Raw genomic sequence first — 20,248 nt, 5'->3', positions numbered from 1 at the left:
AGCAGAACTGAAGGAAATAGAGACACAAAAAAACCCTTCAAAAAATTAATGAATCCAGGAGCTGGATTTTTGAAAAGATCAACAAAATTGATAGACTGCTAGCAAGACTAATAAAGAAGAAAAGAGAGAAGAATCAAATAGATGCAATATAAAATGAAAAAGGGGATATCACCACTGATCCCACAGAAATACAATCTACCATCAGAGAATACTACAAACACCTCTATGCAAATAAACTAGAAAATCTAGAAGAAATGGATAAATTCCAGGACACATACACCCTCCCAAGACTAAACCAGGAAGAAGTTGAATCTCTGAGTAGACCAATAACAGGCTCTGAAATTGTGGCAATAATCAATAGCTTACCAACAAAAAGAGTCCAGGACCTGACGGACTCACAGCTTAATTTTACCAGAGGTACAAGGAGGAACTGGTACTATTCCTTCTGAAACTATTCCAATCGCCTCCATAACGCATTTTATGAGGCCAGCATCGTCCTGATACCAAAGCCTGGCAGAGACACAACTAAAAAAGAGAATTTCAGATCAATATCCTTGATGAATATTGATGCAAAAATCCTCAATAAAATACTGGCAAACCGAATCCAGCAGCACATCAAAAAGCTTATACACTATGATCAACTGGGTTTCATCCCTGGGATGCAAGGCTGGTTCAACATATGCAAATCAATAAATGTAATCCAGCATATAAACAGAACCAAAGACAAAACCCACATGATTATCTCAATAGATGCAGAAAAGGCCTTCGACAAAATTCAATAACCCTTCATGCTAAAAACTCTCAATAAATTAGGTATTGATGGGACGTATCTCGAAATAATAAGAGCTATCTATGACAAACCCACAGCCAATATCATACTGAATGGGCAAAAACTGGAAGCATTCCCTTTGAAAACTGGCACAAGACAGGGATGCCCTCTCTCACCACTCCTATTCAACGTAGTGCTGGAAGTTCTGGCCAGGGCAATCAGGCAGGAGAAGGAAATAAAGGGTATTCAATTAGGAAAAGAGGAAGTCAAATTGTCCCTGTTTGCAGATGACATGATTGTATATCTAGAAAACCCCATTGTCTCATCCCAAAATCTCCTTAAGCTGATTAGCAACTTCAGCAAAGTCTCAGGATACAACATCAATGCACAAAAATCACAAGCATTCTTATACACCAATAACAGACAAACAGAGAGCCAAATCAGGAGTGAACTCCCATTCGCAATTGCTTCAAAGATAATAAAATACCTAGGAATCCAACTTACAAGGGATCCCAGCTACTTGGGATGTGGAGGCAGGAGAAACACTTGAACCTGGGATGTGGAGGTTGCATTGAGCCAAGATTGTGCCACTGCATTCCAACCTGGGCAACAGAGTGAGACTCTGTCCTTAAATAAATAAATAAATAAGGCCGGGTGCGGTGGCTCACACTCATAATCCCAGCACTTTGGGAGGCCGAGGCGGGCTGATCACGAGGTCAGGAGATCGAGACCATGGTGAAACCCCGTCTCTACTAAAAATACAAAAAAATTAGCCGGGCGTGGTGGTGGGCGCCTGTAGTCCCAGCTACTCAGAGAGGCTGAGGCAGGAGAATGGCGTGAACCCAGGAGGCGGAGCTTGCAGTGTATTTTAAGTTCATGTGTCTTAAGTAAATATGTGTTAAGTACACTGGCTTCAAAGTTATTGTTAAAGTAAAATGAGAAATATCTTCAGAATTGTCAAAATACATTATAGTATATGTTTGTTGGTCAAGCAGTTTTAAATTTATCTCTGTTAAGTATTATAAGGTGTCAAGATATGGCATAAAGCTATATATTATAAAGCTATAAAGGCAGTTCAGAAAAGAATTATCTTCATGTATTTTTTTATAAATAAAGATTTAATATTGTTGGTTTAATGAAAATAGCTAAATCTTGAGTTACTGGCATTCAATCTAAAATAAAAGTTTAACAAATGAACAAATAAATACATAAATAAATACAGGATAAGTAACTTTTCAAACAAAGTGAATTTTTGGTAGAAAATTTAAATAATCAAGTTGGCTATAATTAAAAGAAAATTATTTGTAATAGTCTTTATGGAGATGTGGCTTTGTTCTTAAAATATAGTAATAAACTAAAGAATTGGTTATAATAATAAAAAAATTTTAAGATACTGATTTTCTCTTAAGTTACAACAGATTTTAATTTATTTTACCCCCAAGTTCAATTTTTATGGCATCTCATAAATGCCATAAAAATTTTCAGTTTTCTTTTACCCTTGGGGCCACCTAAAACAATCTCCTTAAACTGTTTCATCAGTTTCTGTCATATTCTTTCCTCAGGTTCTAACGCTGTTGTGGCCCCATGCTAAAAAATATTTTATCTTAAAGGTCAAAATAAGTTTTTTTCCAATGTAACATTATATGCTCTTGGCTTTAAATTTCTTCATGAAATTAAAAGTTTTCATTTGTGACTCAGTACTCATTCCTGTTATGTCTAAATAATTGAATTCCAAAGAACACTGAGATGAAACATTAAGGTTATTACATTCATGTAACTTTCAATATTGCTTTTAAAGTCATTGTGCTACTAAGATAAAGGACTTTGATTCCTGCATCTAAAAATAACACCAAGTCTTGCTAAGTTGTAAACAGTGACAGCAGTTGAAGCCTAATCTCCAGACCTGGGAGAAGATAACAATTAAACGCTGTTTATGAGTTACATGGCCAGAAATTAAAACTATTAAACACTTATAGGCTGAGGGACTCTCAAAGAAGACATGGGTGCATGAGATATAAGAGCCAACTTTGAGACATAAGATCACTTCAGAGTTTCTTTATGAATTACACATTAATATCTGTAATTCTCTTATGCAACAGCAGAATCTGGGGCCCTGTTTTATATTAACAGTTTTCATGGATGATTAATCCATTCTTTAAAAAATATATAAAAAGTCATTAAAAGTTTTTTAGAAATTATATCCTACAGTCAAGATAATTAAAATTTAAAAGCTTGATTTATAAGATTTGAGAGATTTAATCGGCCTCATTATGTCTTTAGTAGGGCTTATACTTTGGAAAAGTAAGTCTCCTCTAACAAAGAGTAAAGGTTTTTGCCTTTTATAAAAAAAATCTTTGAGTTATCACTTTGGATAAATCAATGACTTAATTTATAATAACCTGTAATCTTATTTTGTAATATCAAGTATTTTAAGCTTTTGATAAGGTGTTGATAAACCTTTCCAAAATATAATTCTAAATTTTGTCCTTTTGACCTCATATGTTTGATAGTAGGTCTGCTGAAGTCCAAAAGAGACATATTCAGCTTATTTGGTATAATAAAATTATTCAAGACACATCGTCAAATGTGAAATGGTATTTAATCTTCTTTGGATTATGTTTATATAAATATGTATAGTATGTGCTCCAAAATTGTATGAAAATTCTGATTTTAATATATCATAATATATGTTATTAGCAGTAATTATCACTATTATGTAAAATTATGTGCCACAGAAGTAAACAAATTTTTATATCAATTGTGTCTTTAACCATGGCTTTTCTAATATTTTTGTCATCAATAATTCTTGTTTTACTATGCTTCTTCTTTTTTTTTTTTTTTTGAGAGGGAGTCTTGCTCTGTTGCCCAGGCTGGAGTGCAGTGGCGTGATCTCGGCCCACTGCAAGCTCCACCTCCCAGATTAATGCCATTCTCTTGCCTCAGCTTCCCAGTAGCTGGGACTACAGGCGTCCACCATCATGCCTGACTAATTTTTTGTATTTTTAGTAGAGATGGGGTTTCATCGTGTTAGCCAGGATGGTCTCAATCTCCTGACCTCATGATCCACCCACCTCGGCCTCCCAAAGTGCTGGGATTACAGGTGTAAGCCATTGCACCTAGCCTACTATTATTCTTTTATGGGGTGGTTTATAGTCAGCTATAGAACTCTGAGTAGTACTCTCAAATATAGATTTCTCATAAATTTGGAGATTGTTCCATTAGGATAGAGAGAAAAACTTCCAGGATTCTCATGAAGAGCTGATGTATTTGTAAGGATTGTTAATAAAATATTGAGCAGAAGAGGAATTAATGCATGGATTTAACTAACAGAAAATTGAGATAATTTTTATGACTTTTTGTTTAAAATAGTTACTGATTCTTTTTCTTTTGCTCTTCAGATTCAAGGAAAATTTGTCTTCTTTACACAATTCAGTAAATTATAACCTTGTGAGCAAAACTTAAAACATAATTTATTTCTCTCAACACAATTTCTGCAAAATTACAGTACTATTTTGTGGTATTCTTAATTTACAAATTAAATTATTAATTTGAATTAATTCTTAATTTATAGTTACTTTGCAAGTTCAATAAAAATTTGTTTTCTCTTATAAGAGAACATAGCTGGAGACACTGGTCATTTTACCATGTCTTTGACTGAAATGATATTTTCAGATTGCCTTGAGAAAATAGGTCTGAACTAAGGGAGCTTATAAAAGCCCCTTGAAGAAATTGGCCCTATACTTTGTCCGTTAAAGTGTCCTGACACGTAGTAAGTAAAGAATGTCACCTTTTACAGGCCCAGGATCTACTAGTTTTCTTGGGACTTCAAAAAAAGTGGAATTCACCCAATTCACACAGGTATCTTCAGGCACACATAAATCCTCGGCTGGGTTTGAGGCTTTAAAAAAGTCTAATCTTAGACTCTTTATTAAAAAGCTGCCTGCAAAGCCAATTTTAAAAGACAGAGAGCATGTATGCCACATAATTATTTCTGCTGTACTTTATGCAAATGATAAGCCAAATGCAATAGGACATAATGCGTTTTACAAATAAATTTGGTCCTACTATTATTTTTGTCTTTAATAAAATTGGGGAATTAGAGAGAAAATAATTGTAATGAAATGAAATATTAGTATAACTGTTATTAGATTCTAGCCTTCCCTAATGCTTTTCAATGTTTATTATTTTCTACAATTTGGGCTAAATTCTAAAATTATTCCTGGCTACCAGTCTCCAAAATAATGTTTTTTTTTTTATTTTTTATCTATTTTTTCTAATTTGAAATCATGAAAAATTAAGCTGTGCTTTTCTTAAAGCCCTGTATAGTGAAGCTAGGCAACTTAAACCTCAGGAAAAATATAACAGCAACCTATTTATATACATGAACAACTTTCATAGTTACCTACTGATTTATGGAGTTCAGAGTAGTATGGTCTATGTCAGTTTTACAGAATTGCTTTCACTTTTTGTTTGTTGTTTTCTTTCTCTCTTCATCTCCATATTTTATTCTTCATGAGAGGTGAGACTTCAAAGCCTGGTAAAAATAAGCTTTCATGACATGTGGGACCTATTTATCTAAAAATAAACTGTCTAAGCCCTAAGAGAAGAAAAAAACTCAAGAGCAGAAACCCATTTTCTTGTAAATGGCTTTTTCCAAAGATTTTAAAAAGAAAAATGGGGAGAAACATGAAAGAAAAATAAAAGTTTTGCAACTCAATTTACTCTGCCAAAAAATTAAGCTGAATATTAAGTCATGCAAGAAGCTGCCTTTCCTACTGTTCCTAAGCAAATAACTACCAATAGAAATTTAAATATCTCCACCGATAACTCCTCTGTGTTTACATTATTTTATGTAAAGTGCTGAATGACTGAGCATGAGGCAAATACATAATTTTTTCTGCTTTCTCCTATTTTCTTAAAACATATGGATAACCAAACTGTTTCTCTTTCCCCTTTATGCCACTTTTCCCATTTAAATATTGAAGCCCTCAAAATCAACTTTGGAGAAAGGCACAGAACACAGACTATTTCTGTGATTCTGTTTTTTTTCTTCCAGGAATTGTCCTTAAATTTGGCATAATTAATGTCAAAATTAATTAAGATCTTTGATACATTTTGGTTTACATACTGAAATAATTTTGTAACCATTAAACAACTGTCCTCATTTTCTTTTCCAACTATGCTTAAAAACCTTTGGTAGATTCATCCTACAGAATGGCTGGCTAGACATAGCCAGCTGGGACAGCTGCAACCAAGAGACTGAGATGACTTGTGCACTCCTTACAGATTTGCAGAGGAAAGGCACTTACAGTGGATGGAGAAAAGACACAGAAGCTGGACAGAAGGGGGAGAATGATGGGAACCCCATGGAAGGCTGCCATGCACCAGGAATTATTTCTGCCTCCCAATGACTCCAGGGAATGGATGAGTTGAACTATCAATGAGCAAACTGCTGCTCTTGCCATGGGTCTCTATAATCCCAACAAGAGGAGACTTCTCAACAATTACGGACACTTGAGCTAGCATGGGGAGCTGATTAGAGAACTGGTAGGGGAAGCCTGCTAGATAAAAGGGAACCCAGAGGAATTGCTGCAGGAGCATTTGTAGTGAAGCACAGCCAGAGAAGCTCATCTCTCTAGGCTCAACTTGATCCAATAGTAGACTTTAGCCCTAAAGGAACTGTCAGACCTATTCTCTGCAAGGCAGATTTACCTATCAAACGGGGCTAGTCCAACCTGAGCATTATTTATTTTGCTGATCTCTCCCAGGGGCCCAGCCTGGCAGTTCCTGTTTTGGGGCAGCCTTGAATGCCCTCGAGTCCTGTATCACACCTCCTGTGATGGTGAACCATGTCTGAATGGCAGAGAACGGTACCAGGGCCACCCCTAGAGCCATGCAATAGCTGACCTGCTTCCTCACAACACTGCTGCTTCCTCCAGGCCCAAGGCAGTCCCTACATTGCCATGTCAGTACATGTATGTGTGAGTGGGTTATGCCTTCTTTGCTCCACCATCATGCTTGTGTGTGTGCATCCTGCTCTGCCACTGTTGTGGTGGGAATGCACTCCACCCTCTCCCCTGCCAGACCATCATTGCAGTTGAAGCCTTGATGGGCAAAAGGCCAGCCAGCTACAGCCCTACCAATCCTTGTACCAAAACTGCTGCAGGAGTAAAACTAGTGATACAGGAGTTAAGAAGAAATCACTTAGGCTGATAGCAAGGGCATGAGAGACCTCAGTAAGTCTTTCTTTTTCATGAAAAACAGCCCCAAATTATTATCTAACAAAGAGGAGCCTGCAAGCTGGGAGCTTGCATGGTGAACGTCAGCAGGAACTAAGGACCAGACATGTTCAAGATGGCGACTCCATCTTCCCTTCTCTGTCAACCACGTCTACAGTAAGAAGTAGACAAGATTGTGACAATCAACTGGAAAGCTCATTTGCCCAGGATTAGGGTGGGGTGACCAGCCTTCCCTGTGTGCTATGTAAGCATCATACCTGATTGAACCAATCTGTGAGCCCTATGTAAATCAAACACCACCTCCTAAAACTGAACTATACAACCTGGTGCATTTGCTGCCTGCCTGTCCTTTCCAGTCGGAAACCTCTTCCTCTACAGAGGAAACTGTTTATCTTTCACTTCTACCTATCAAACCTCCACTCCTAAACTCTTTGTGTGTGTCTGTGTCCTAAATTTTTGTGGCATGTGAAAATGAACCTCAGGGTATAGACCCCCGACAATGTAGCCACTTCACTAGGCACAGAGAGAAGCTTACCCTCCCCAAGCCGGAGTGAACACCCTTGCCTATGGCAAAGAAAACACACACACACACAAATACACATGCAACCATCAGTGCTTTATCCCCCTGATTTTTTTTCCTTTTTATTTATATTATAGTTTAAGTTCTGGGATACATGTGCAGAACTCGGTGGTTTGTTACGTAGGTATACACGTGCCGTGGTGATTTGCTGCACCCGTCAACCCATCATGTACATTAGATGTTTCTCCTAATGCTAGTTCTCCTAGTGCCCCACCCCCTGACAGGTCCCTGTGTGTGATGTTCCCCTCCCTGTGTCCATGTGTTCTTATTATTCAACTGCCACTTATGAGTGAGAACATGTGGTGTTTGGTTTTCTGTTTTTGTGTTAGTTTGCTTAGAATGATGGTTCCCAGCTTCATTCATGTCCTTGCAAAGTACATGAACTCATCCTGTTTTATAGCTGCATAGTATTCCATGGTGTAAATGTGTAACATTTTCTTTATCCAGTCAATCATTGATGGGCATTTGGGTTGGTTCCAAGTCTTTGCTATTGTGAACAGTGCTTCAATAAACACACGTGTGCATGTGTTTTTATAGCAGAATAATTTATAATCCTTTGAATATATACCCAGTAAGGGGATCGCTGGGTCAAATGGTATTTCTGGTTCTAGATCCTTACACTCCCATCAACAGTGTAAAAGTGTTCCTATTTCCTCACATCCTCTCCAGCATCTGTTGTTTCCTGACTTTTTAATGATAGCCATTCTAACTCGCAAGAGATGGTATCTAATTGTGGTTTTGATTTGCATTTCTCTAACGACAAGTGATGATGAGCTTTTTTTTATTTGTTGGCTGCATAAATGTCTTCTTTTGAGAAGTGTCTGTTCATATCCTTCATGCACTTTTTGATGGGGTTATTTGTTTTTTCTTGTAAATTTTTTTAAATTTCTTATAGATTCTGGATATTAGCCCTTTGTCAGATGGATAGATTGCAAAAATTTTCTCCCATTCTGTAGATTGCCTGTTCACTCTGATGATAGTTTCTTTTGCTGTGCAAAAGCTCTTTAGCTTAATTAGATCCCATTTATCTATTTTGGCTTTTGTTGCCATTGCTTTTGGTGTTTTAGTCATGAAGTCTTTGGCCATATGTTTGTTCTGAATGGTACTGTTCTAACTGGGTTTTCTTCTAGAGTTTTAATGGTTTTAGGTATTACATTTAAGTCTTTAATCCATCTTGTGTTAATTTTTGTATAAGGTGTAATGAAGGGGTCCAGTTTCAGTTTTCTGCATATGACTAGCCAGTTTTCCCAACACAATTTATTAAATAAGGAATCCTTTCCCCATTGCTTGTGTTTGCCAGGTTTGTCAAAGATCATTTGGTTGTAGATGTGTGGTGTTATTTCCTCTGTTCTCTTCCATTGGTCTATATATCTGTTTTGGTACCAGTACCATGCTGTTTTGGATACTGTAGCCTTGTAGTATAGTTTGAAGTCAGGTAGCATGATGCCTCCCACTTTGTTCTTTTTGCTTAGGATTGTCTTGGCTATACAAGCTCTTTCTGGTTCCATATGAAATTTAAAGTAGTTTGTTCCAGTTTGGTGAAGAAAGTCAATGGGGCCAGGTGTGGTGGCTCATGCCTGTAATCCCAGCACTTTGAGAGGCCAAGGCTGGTGGATCATGAGGTCAGGAGATCGAGACCACAGTGAAACCTCATCTCTACTAAAAATACAAAAAATTAGCTGGGCTCTGTGGCGGGTGCCTGTAGTCCCAGCTACTCCAGCAGCTAAGGCAGGAGAATGGCGTGAACCCGGGAGGCGGAGCTTGCAGTTAGCTGAGATCACACCACTGCACTCCAGCCTGGGTGACAGAGCGAGACTCTGTCTCAAAAAAAAAAAAAAAAAAAAAAAAAAAAAAAAAAAAAAAAAAGAAAGTCAACGGTAGCTTAAAGGGGATAGCATAGAATCTGTAAATTACTTTGAGCAGGATGACCATTTTCATGATATTGATTCTTCCTGTCCATGAGTATGAAATGTTTTTCCAGTTGATTGTGTCCTCTCTTATTTTCTTGGGCAGTGGTTTGTAGTTCTCCTTAAAGAGGTCCTTCACATTTCTTGTAGGTTGTATTTCTAAGTATTTTATTCTCTTTATAGCAATTGTGAATGGCAGTTTACTGATGATTTGGCTCTCTCTTTGTCTCTTATTGGTGTATAGGAATGCTTGTGATTTTTGCACATTGATTTGTATCCTGAGACTTTGCTGAAGTTGCTTATCAACTTAAGGAGATTTTGGGCTGAGTCAATGGGGTTTTCTAAATATACAATCATGTAATGTGCAAACAGAGATAAACAGACTTCAACTAGGAAAACAGATTTCCTCTTTTCCTAGTTGAATGCCTTTTTTGTTTGTCTTGCCTGATTTCCCTGGTCAGAACTTTTAATACTATGTTGAATTGGAGTGGTGAGAGAGAGTATCCTTGTTTTGTGCTAGTTTTCAAAGGGAATGCTTCCAGCTTTTGCCCATTCAGTATGATATTGGCTGTGGGTTTGTCATAAATATCTCTTATTAATATGAGATACATTCCCTCAATACCTAGTATATTGAGAGTTTCTAGCATGAGGTGGTTTTGAAGTTTATCAAAGGCCTTTTCTGCATCTATTGAGGTAATTGTAGTTTTTGTCATTGGTTCTGTTTATGTGATGGGTTATGTTTATTGATTTGCATATATTGAACCAGCCTTGCATCCCAGGGATGAAGCCGACTTGGTCATGCTGGATAAGCTTTATGCTGTGCTACTGAATTTGGTTTGCCAGTATTTTATTGAGTATTTTTGCATCAATGTTCATCAGCAATATTGGCCTGAAATTTTTTGTTGCTGTTGTGTCTCTGCCAGGTTTTGGTATTAGGATGATGCAGGCTTCATAAAATGAGTTAGGGAGGAGTCCCTTTTTTTCTGTTGTTTGGAATAGTTTCAGAAGTAATGGTACCAGCTCTTCTTTTTACCTCTCATAGAATTCAGCTATGTATCTCTCTGGTCCTGGGCTTGTTTTAGTTGTTAGGCTATTGATTACTGCCTCAATTTCAGAACTTGTTATTGGTCTATTCAGTGATTCAACTTCTTCCTGGTTTAGTCTTGGGAGGGTGTATGTGTCCAGAAATGTACCGATTTCTTCTAGATTTTCTGGTTTATTTGCGTAGAGGTGTTTACAGTAATCTCTGATGGTAGTTAGTTTGTATTTCTGTGGGATCAGTGGTGATATTCTCTTTATAGTTTTTTATTGTGTCTACTTGATTTTTCTCTCTTTTCTTCTTTGTTAGTCTGGCTATGGGTCTATCTATTCTACTGATCTATTCATAAAACCACCTCCTGGATTAATTGATTTTTTAAGGATTTTTTTGTGCCTCTATTTCCTTCATTTCTGTTCTGATCCTAATTATTTCTTGTCTTCTGCTAGCCTTTGAATTTGTTTGGGCTTGCTTCTCTAGTTCTTTGAATTGTGAAGTTAAAGTTTCAATTTTAGGTCTTTCCTGCTTTCTCCTGTGGGCATTGAGTGCTATAATTTTTTCTCTAAACACTGCATTAGCTGTGTTCCAGAGATCCTGGTACATTGTGCCTTTGTTCTCATTGGTTTCAAAGAACTTACTTATTTCTGCCTTAATTTCGTTATTTACCCAGTGGTCACTCAGGAGCAGGTTGTTCAGTTTCCATGTAGTTGTGTGGTTTTGAGTGAGTTTCTTAATTCTGAGCTCTAATTGATTGCGCTGTGGTCTGAGAGACTGTTTGTTATGATTTCCATACTTTTGCTTTTGCTAGGGAGTGTTTTACTTCTAATTATGTGGTCAATTCTATAATAAGTGCAATGTGGTGCTGAGAAGAATGTATACCCTGTTCATTTGGGGCGTAGAGTTCTGTAGATATCTGTTAGGTCCACTTGATCCAGAACTGAGTTCAAGTCCTGAATATCTTTGTTAATTTTCTGTCCCATTGATCTGTCTAATATTGACAGTGGAGTTTTAATGTCTCCCACTGTTATTGTGTGGAAGTCTAAGTCTCTTTGTAGGTCTCTAAGAACTTTCTTTATAAATCTGGGTGCTCCTGTATATTATATAAATTATTATTATAATAAAAATATATTATATAAATATAAATTATTATTATATTAAAATATATAAATATAAATTATTATTATATTAAAAATATGTTATATAAATATAATTATTATTATATTAAATGTATATATAAATAACTTTCTTGTTCATTGATCCTTTTACCTTTATCAATCCTTTCTTTGTGGTTTAAAGTCTGTTTTATCAGAGACCCAGGATTGCAACCCCTACTTTTTTTTCTTTCCACTTGTTTGGTAGACCTTCCTCCATCCCTTTATTTTGAGCTATGTGTGTCTTTGCATGTGAGATGGGTCTCCTGAATAGAGCACACTGATTGGTCTTGACTCCAATTTGCCCCCCTGTGTCTTTTAATTGGGGCATTTAACCCATTTACATTTAGATTATTATTGTTAAGTGTGAATTTCATCCTGTCATTAGGATGCTAGTTGGTTATTTTGGCCTTCAGTTGATGCAGTTTCTGCCTAGTGTTGATGGCCTTTACAATTTGGTATGTTTTTGCAGTGGCTGGTATCGGTTTTTTCTTTCCATGTTTAGTGCTTCTTTCAGGAGCTCTTGGAAGACAGGCTTAGTGGTGACAAAATCTCTCAGCATTTGCTTTTCTGGAGAGGATTTTATTTCTCCTTTGCTTATGAAGCTTAGTTTGGCTGGATATAAAATTCTGAGTTGAAAATTCTTTTCTTTAAGAATGTTGAATATTGGCCACCACTCTCTTCTGACTTGTAGGCCCCCTGATTTTAACTCTATCACCAGCACATCCACATAAATAGTCACCAGCCGGAATTGCTGTCTCTCGGAGCCCTGCTGCCTCTGCCAGTGTTGTAAATGCTTCCACAATGGCAGGCACCTTGGCATCCACCAGCATCCTGTTTTATGTGATGAGCATGCACCCCACCACACTCCCACTGCCACTGCTGCTGGCATGTGCAAATGAGGACAGAACCTGATGCCATGGCAGTACAAATCACTTGGGCTGACACCACTCTAGATTGTAGTGACCAGTGGCCTCAGAGCTCCTCAGCAGCCCCCACACAGAGAATTCTCAACCTTGAGAAGCCAGAAAACAAACTTGGGGCCCAATAGGAGCCCCCAGAGTTAGAGCACATATTTCAGGAATTGGGAGCTAAGCCTTGGCTCCCTAAAATTTTCCAGAAATGAAACCAATTAGCTGAATCCACCTTACACCACAATCAAACTCCCAAGGTCATTAAATAGAATATTTTTTTTAATCCAAAGGTAAGCAACTTCAAAAATGGAAGAAACATCACCCTACAAATAGAAGAAAGAACTAGTGCAGGCCAGGCATGGTGCCTCATGCCTGTAATCTCAGCACTTTGGGAGGCTGAGGCTGGTGGATCACTTGAGGTCAGGAGTTTGAGACCCACCTGGCCAACATGATGAAATCCCTTCTCTACTAAAAATACAAAAATTAAACAGGCATGGTGATGCATGCCTTTGATCTCAGCTACTTGGGAGGCTGAGGCATGAGAATCACTTGAACCCAGGAGGCGGAGTTTGTAGTGAGCAGAGATTGTGCCACTGCACTCCAGGCAGCCCGAGTGACAGAGTGAGACCAGAAAAAAAAGAAAGAAAATGAAGAAAAAAGAAAGAAAGAAAAAGAGAGAAAGAGAGAGAGAGGAAAGGAAAGAAAGAAAGAGAAAGAAAGAAAGAAAAAAAGAAAAGAAATAAGAAAGAAGAAAAGAAAGGAAGAAAGAAAGAAAGAAAGAAAGAAACAGTAAGGACTCTGACAACTCAAAAACTGAGAAGTCCTTCTTCTCTCCAAATGGCTGCACCACCCCTTCAGCAAGGTCCTTAAGCTGGCAAAGATGGATAAAAGGACAGAAATAGAGTTCAGAATATACATAGGAATGAAGATCATTTAGATACAGAAGTACATTGAAACTCATTGAAGGAAGATAAGAGCCACAATAAAATAATATAGGAGCTGACAGACAAAATGGCAATTATAGAAAAAGACATAACTGACCTGACAGAGCTGAAAAGCACACCACAAGAAATTCATAATGCAATTGCAACTAGTAACAGTAGGATAAACCAAGATGAAAAAAGAACCTCAGAGCTTGAAGGTTGGCTTTCTAAAATAAGACAATCAGACAAGAATAAATAAAAGATAATAAAAAGAAATAAAACCTCCAAGAAATATGGGGTTATGTGAAGAGACCAAATCTAAAACACATTGTTATCCCTGAAAGAGATCAAAAGATTATAAGCAACTTGGAAAACATATTTCAAGATATTATTTATAGGAACTTCCCTAACCTAGATAGAGAAACCAACGTTGAAATTCAGGGAATGCAGAGAACCCCAGCAAAATACTTCACAAGTTTATTTCCAACACATATGATCAACAAATTCTCCAAGGTTGAAAGGAAAGGAAAAAAATAATAAAAGCAATTAGAGAAAAAAATAAAGTTACTTACAAAGGAAAGTTTATCAGACTAACAGTGGCCCTCTCAGTAGAAACCCTATAAGCCAGAAGAAATTGGGGGTCAATAGTTAACATTTTTTTTAAAAAAGGAGTTCCAACAAAGAATTTTATTATTTAGCCAAAGTAAGCTTTATAAGTGAAAGAGAAATAACATCTTTTTCATACAAGCACATGCTGAGGAAAATCATTACCACCAGACCTACTGTACAAAATCTCCAGAAGGAAGCACTAAATATAGAAAAGAAAGACTATTACCAGCCACTACAAAAACACACTTAATTACACAGACCAGTGACACAATAAAGCAACCAACCAAACAAGTCGGCATAATAACCAGCTAACATCATGATGACAGAACTAAATCCACACAAATCAATATTAATCTTGAATTGAAATGGGTTAAATGTCACAATTAAAAGGCACAGAGTGCCAAGCTGAAAAAAGAACCAAGAACCATTGGTATGCTGTCCTTGAAAGAGCCATCTCACATCCAATGATGCCCATAAACTCAAAATAAAGGGATGGGGAATAATACACCAAGCAATCAAAAACATAAAAAATGTAGGGATTGCAACCTTAATTTTATATGAAACAGAATTTAAATAATCAACTATCAAAAAAGACAAAAAGGGGCATTACATAATGGTAAATTGTTGAATTAAACAAGACCTAACCATTCTAACTGTATATACACTCACCACAAGGAGCACTCAGATTCATAAAGCAAGTTCTTAGAGACCTTCAAAGAGATGTAGCTTTTCATGTAATAATACTGGGAGATCTGAACATCCCACAGAGAGTGTTAGATGGATCACCAAGGAAGAAAATTAACAAAGATACTCAAGACCTGAGTTCAACACTGGATCAAATGGACCTGATAAAAATTGAAAGCACTCTCTACCTCCAAACAAAAAAATACATATTCTTCTCCTTATGGAGAGGATTTAACTAGCTTGCCTTTGGTAGACAGCAAGGGAAAGATCCCCAGAGAGCCATCCACCTATGGGTTAGTGCCTCATCTTCACATAACATAAAAAACAGCCTGGGAAAAAATCAAGCTGTAGGAACTGATAAGGGAACTAGCACAGGGGTTTATGCTGGAAGACATGCCTATGGCTGAACAAATAGAAGAATCTGAAGCCCATTCAGGTAAAAACTTGCACAAGCCTCCACTCACTCAGACAAAGGAACAAGGCCTGACAGAGAAATGCCTTTGTCCTTTGTATAATCAGTGGGCTCCCAGGAAGAAATTTCTTCTCTTTCCTGGGCATGAACATGGTGAGTTTTGGTGGGTTCTGGTGAGCACTTTCTTTTTCTTTTTGGGTTGTAAGTCCAGCCTCTATGAATCATCACTTCAGCCCCTGATTGGTCCCAGGCAAAAGTCCCAGGCCAAGCTTTCACTCCAGTTCCTGATAGGTCCTAGGCCAGTCTAAACAGCCTCTATAAATCTCGATTTGAGCCCCTGATTGGTCCTGGACCAAGAATTCTAAGACAATCTGCAGACTAAGCACATTTCTTCTCCTTCCCAGTCAATAAAAACCCTGGACCTCATCCTCATAGGGGGCAATCCATCACCCCGATGGCAGAGAGCTTTCTTCTTTTGCTTATTAAACTTTTGCTCCAACCTCACCCTTGTGTCCACACTTCTCAATCTTCCTGGATGTAGGACAAAGAAATCCTGGTATTGGCTCAGACAATGAGAGACTGTTACATTCTGGTAAATTTGCAAGACTACAACATTACCATATGGCACACACTTTAACATTGATCACCTCATAGGACACAAAACACTCTTCATCAAATGCAAATATATATATACATATATATCAACCACTGTTTTGAACCACAGCACAATCAAATTAGAAATCAAGACTAACAAATTTGCTCAAAGTAGACAATTACATGGGAATTGAATAACCTGATAATAAATGACTTTGGAGTAAATAACAAAATTAAGGCAGATACCAAAAAGTTTTTTGAAACTAATGAGAACTAAAATACAGCACACTAGAATCTCTGTGACACAGCTAACACAGTGTAAAGAGGCAAATTTATAGCACTAAAATGCCCACATTAAAAAGTTAAAAAAATTCAATTTAACAACCTAACCACAACTAAGTGAAGTAGAGAACCAAGAGTAAACCAACTCCAAATCTAGCAGAAGACAATAAATAATCAAATTCAGAGCTTGAACTGATGAAAATTGAGCCACAAAAAACTCAAAAGAATAACAAATCCAGAAGCTGAATTTTTGAAAAAGTTACTTAAATAGATAGACTCCTAACTAGACTAATAAAGAAGAACAGAGAAGATCCAAGTAAACACAATTAGAAATCACAAAGGGGATATTACCACTAACCCCAAAGAAATGGAAAAAAATCAGTAAATATTATGAAAACCTCTATTAATATGAAGTAGAAAATCTCAAAGAAATTGATAAATTCCTGGACTCATACGCTTTCCCACTGAGCCTGAAAGAAATTGAATTCCTTAACAGATCAATAACAAACTCCAAAATTGAATCAGTAATACATAGCCTACCCACCAAAAAAGCTCATGGCTGGACGGATTCACAGCTGAATTCTACAAGGTGTAAAGAGAAGGGCTAGTACTATTCCTAGGAAGAAAAAATGAGAAGGGACTCTTCTCCATCTTATTCTATTAGGCCTACATATCCTGTTACCAAAACTTGGCAAAGACATAATAAAAAATGAAAACTTCAAGCCAATATTCTTGATGAACATAGTTGCAAAAATCCTCAACAAAATACTGGCAAACCAAATCCCACAGCACATCAAAATTCACATTCAGCACAATCACGTAGACTTTATTTCTGGGATGCAAGATTGGTTCAACATATGTCAATCAATAAATGTGATTCATGAAATAAACAGAATTAAAGACAAAACCACACGATTATCTTAATAGATATGAAAAGACTCTCAATAAGATTCAACACTCCTTCGTATTAATAACTTTCAAAGATAAAGGTACTGAAAGAATACAACTCAAGATAAGTAGAGCCATATAAGACAAACCCACAGCAACATCATACTGAATGGGTAAAAGCTGAAAGCATTCCCTTTGAAAAGTGGCATAAGACAAGGATGCCCTTTCTCACCACTCCTATCCAATATAAGATTGAAAGTTGTGGCCAGAGCAATCAAGCGAGAGAAAGTAATAAAGGGCATCCACATAGGAACACATGACGTCAAAGTATCCCTGTTTGCAGATGACATAATTCTATATTTAGAAAACCCCATAGTCGGCCGGGCGCGGTGGCTCACGCTTGTAATCCCAGCACTTTGGGAGGCCGAGGCCGGCGGATCACGAGGTCAGGAGATGGAGACCATGCTGGCTAACACAGTGAAACCCCGTCTCTACTAAAAATACAAAAAATTAGCCGGGCGTGGTGGCGGGCACCTGTAGTCCCAGCTACTTGGAGAGGCTGAGGCAGGAGAATGGCTTGAACCCGGGAGGCAGAGCTTGCAGTAAGCCGAGATCGCGCCACTGCACTCCAGCCTGGGTGACAGAGCGAGACTCTATCTCAAAAAAAAAAAAAAAGAAAACCCCATAGTCTTGGCCTAAAAGCTCCTCAAACTGAGAAAAAATTTCAGCAGTTTTAAGATACAAAAAAGAACATACAAAAATCACTAGCTTTTTTTATAGATTAACAACAATCAAGCCAAAAGCCAAATCAGGAATGTAATCCCATTCACAATAACCACAGCATTTAAAATACCTAGGTATACAGCTAACCAAGGAGGTGAAGGATCTCTACAAATGAGGTAAAAAACACTGCTCAAAAAAATGACAGATGACAGAAACAAATGGAAAATCATTCCATGTTCATGGAAAAGAATCAATATCATTAACATGGTCATACTACCCAAAGCCATTTACAGATTCAAGGCTATTGCTATTAAACTACCAATGAAATGTTTTACAGAACCAGAAGAAACTGTTAAAATTTATATGGAACCAAAACAAAAAACAACCTAGAAAGCCACAACAATCCTTAGGGGAAAAAAAAAAAAGCTAGTGCCTTTATACTGTAGTACAAGACTATGGAAACTAAAACAGCATATGGCACTGGTAAAACAAACACACTGGCGAACAAAACAGAATAGAGAGCTGAAAAATGAGGCCACATACCTATAACTGTCTGATCTTTGACAAAATCAACACAAACGAGCAATGAGAAAAAGACTTCCTATTCAATAAATGGTGCTAAAATAACTTGCTAAACATAAAGAGAAGATAGAAACTCAACCTTTTCCTTACACCATATACAAAAATTAACTGAAAATGGATTAAAGACTTAAATGTAAAACTCAAAGCTATAAAAACCGTGAAGAAAACCTAGGCAATACCATTCTGGATGAAAAAAATGGGCAAAGTTTTCATGACAAAGATGCTAAAAGTAATTGCAACAAAAGCAAAATTTGACAAATGTGATCTATTTAAACTAAAGAGCTTCTACACAGCAAAATAAATTAGCAATAAACAGACAACCTAGAGTATTAGAAAAAATTTTTGCAAACTGTGCATCTGAAGATGTTCTAATATCCAACATCAATAAGGAACTTAAACAAATTTACAAACAAAACAAACAACCCAATTGAAAAGTTGGCAAAAGACATAACAGACTCTTTTTTCAAAGAAGATACATACGTGTGGCCAATGAACATATGAAAAAAAATTAACATCACTAATCATTAGAGAAATGCAAATCCGAATCACAATACAATGTCATTTCACACAAGTCAGGATGGCTATAAATAAAAAGTCAGAAAAAAAAAAACCCACAGGTGCTGGTGAGGATGCAGAGGAAAAGAAATTCTAATACACTGATAGTGAGCATGAAAATTAGTTAAACCATTATGGAAAACTGTCCTCAAAGACCTAAAAACAGAACTGCCATTCGACCCTGCAATCTCATTACTGGGTGTTAGTCCATTTTTATGCTGCTGATAAAGACATGCCTAAGACTGAGAAGAAAAAGAGGTTTAATGTACTTACAGTTCCACATTGCTGGGGAGGCCTCACAATCATGGCAGAAGGCAAGGAGGAGCAAGTCAAGTCTTACATAGATGATGGCAGGCAAAGAGTGAGCTTGTGCAGAGAAACTACCCATATAGAGCCATCAGATCTCATGAGATTTATTCACTATCATGAGAACAGCATGGAAAAGATCTGTCCCCATGATTCATTTACCTCCCACCGGATACCTCCCATAACGTATGGGAATTCACAATAAGATTTGGATGGGGACACAGCCAAATTCTGCTCCTGGCTTCTCCCATATCTCATATCCTTACATTTCAATATCAATCATGCCTTCCCAACAGTCCCCCAAAGTCTTAACTCATTTCAACATTAACTTAAATGTCCACAGTCCAATATCTCATCCAAGACAAGGCAAGTCCATTCTGCCTATGAGCCTGTAAAATCAAAAGCAACTTGGTTACTTTCTAAACATAATGGGGGTACAGATATTCGGTGACTACAGCCATTCCAAATGGAAGAAATTGGCATAAACAAAGAGGCAACAGGCCCCATGCAAGTCTGAAATCCAGTGAAGCAGTTAAATCGTAAAGCCCCAAAATGGTCTCCTTTGATTCCATGTCTCACATCCAGGTCATGCTAAGGCAAGAGGTAGGTTCCCATAGTCTTCGGTAGCTCTGCCTCTCTGGCTTTCCAATGTATATCCTCCCTCCCAGCTGCTTTCACTGACTGGCATTGAGTGTCTCTGGCTTTTCCAGGCCCACGGTAAAAGCTGCTCAGTGGATATACCATTCTGGGGTCTGAAGTACAGTGGTCCTCCTCTCACAGCCCCACTAGGCAGTGCCCCAGAAGGGAGTGGGGATCTACCCCACATTTTCTTTTCACATTGCCCTAGCAGACGTGATCCATGAGGGCCCCTTCCTGGCAGCAAATTTCTACCTGAGCATCCAGGCATTTCCATATATCTTTTAAAATCTAGGTGGAGGTTCCCAAACCTCAATTCTTGACTTCTGTGCACTCAGCCTCAACACCAGGTGGAAGCTGCCAAGGCTTGAAGCTTTCACTCTCAGAAGCAACAGGCTGAGCTGTATTTGACCCCTTTTCACCATGGCTAGAGCAGCTGGAATGCAGGGTACCAGGTC

This window comes from Hylobates moloch, unplaced genomic scaffold (genome assembly GCF_009828535.3).
Source record: "Hylobates moloch isolate HMO894 unplaced genomic scaffold, HMol_V3 SCAFFOLD_7, whole genome shotgun sequence".
In the NCBI taxonomy this organism is placed as follows: Eukaryota; Metazoa; Chordata; class Mammalia; order Primates; family Hylobatidae; genus Hylobates; species Hylobates moloch.
Note: the sequence above shows the minus strand (reverse complement) of the source record.